Source organism: Aplysia californica, unplaced genomic scaffold (assembly GCF_000002075.1).
Source record: "Aplysia californica isolate F4 #8 unplaced genomic scaffold, AplCal3.0 scaffold00404, whole genome shotgun sequence".
In the NCBI taxonomy this organism is placed as follows: domain Eukaryota; kingdom Metazoa; phylum Mollusca; class Gastropoda; order Aplysiida; family Aplysiidae; genus Aplysia; species Aplysia californica.
In genome coordinates, this window is record NW_004797674.1 from 635,877 (window position 1) to 637,846 (window position 1,970).

Below are 1,970 nucleotides of genomic sequence, written 5' to 3' on the forward strand. Positions count from 1 at the left end.
ACACACACACACACACACACACACACAGGCACGCTGTCTCTTTCTCTCTCTCTCTCTCTATCTATCTATCTATCTCTGTATCTCTGTCAATCTAGCTATTTCTCTATCTCTCAACCTATCCATCTATCTGTCTATCCGGATGCAGCGGGAAAAGGACTATAATATAGTTGTTATTATCGTTACAACTGTTGACTACCACATGAACTATATTAACATGCGCAAGTTTTTAGTTCATAGATCCGAACCTCTTTTGCAGCAGCCACTCTTCTTTAGCCTGTTCTCTTCCACTATACATGTACTACTTTTTCCTGAACTGACAATTAGGTCTATCTTTTTAAAACGTTTACGTAATGTTCACACGCAAAAAAAACCCAAAGCAAATTTGTTCCTAACGTTGTTTGAAGCACGGTACGTAAATATTTCTCGTAGAGTATCTTTGGAGAATGATCGGAATACATGGGCTTTTTCGTTTGTGTACATCAGGTATATTTTACATTACAAATGAACATACATGAATATTCTTCTTCTATAGGGGCCTACATTAAATGTGAAGCGGCAATGATGAAGAAGTTAAGTACTTGATGAAACTGGAAGATTCAAGTGCATACAACAAGCACTGACAATCGTCATACAGCAGCGAGAAGTCAGCAGGATCGCTGATTATTTCTTCTGGAACGTTACGAATCCACAAAAATAAAAGACTGAAAAGACGTAAAAGCATACCGCAATCCGCCCAATAAGTCACTCGACAGTGAACAATTAGACCGTTACCTCATCTCATTACCCTAGGTACTAATCACTTCGACTCACCTTCGTTCCCATTGGGCAGCGAACACTCACGGATTATCGGTTACTTTCTCCGCTGTTGTTATTCTATTATCCTGACTCCCTCTGGCGAAAAAAACCGCTCTGTTTTTGAGGAAGCTACCCTTCCATTCTCCTCACCTCGGCACGTGTGCGCGTGTGTCGAGGGAGAAACTAGAGCGATTTCACAAATTTTTTTTTTATTAGTCTGAGCTCAGAAGTAAAACCGTATCCTGGTTGTCTGTGCGGGCTCTCAGAAGGCAACAAGCCACTAAAACTAAAAACACTCGCGCCACACAAGTCTGTCTTGAGACACTAACTTTCATCGCCTTCCCAGCCTGCTTATAACTGGGTCACTTTGGCCTCTTCCCGGGTAGGTAGTATTCATCTATAGCTAATGCACATACGTTTAATCCTTTATGATCTCACTTAGCTTGAAGACTAGTTTGGAACACGTAATATATTCCTCTATTTTTTAAATTTACTCTCTTTTTAAACTAGGTAGTTTTTCACAACCTTGCCCAATCCCCGTTTCGGAAGCAAAACCAAACTGACTGAAAATACGCATGTACATGTACCTCCAGCCAATCTGTTAGAAAACACATCGCAGGCTTCCGCTTGATAAAAACATAGGCTCTCTCTACTACATGCCTAAATGTTCAACCAACCTGAAATAAACCGTGGTTGGTTGGCGGATACTCTGCTGTGGTTTGTTCCCGACCTTTTCCTATTGAACATCTATCGCCCTTTTCTCTCCTCCTTTTTCTTTTCTTTTTTATCTATATTTCTTTCTAGTAACACCTCTATCCCGGGCACTTATATGGCCTATTTGTGTTGCAAATTTCAAGTGCCGTAAAACTTTAAGTTTTAGTAAAAACTAAACTAAAGTAGAACGGATTTAAACAGTTGCATGTAATCTTTGCTTTCTAGTAACATCTCGAATCTTCGGCACTTATATGACCTATTTGTGTAGCAAGTGCCGTAAAACTTTTAGTAAAAACCGTGCTTAACTAAAACGAATATCTTATAGTTGCGTGTAACTTTAGCCTGTAGTTCCCCCCCTCTCTTACCTGTGCGGCACCCCGCCGAGCAGACCGCGCGTGGGACTCCCAGCGTGAGTACGTGAGTCAGACTGGGGAGGCCTGTGAGTACACGCGAGGGGAGGG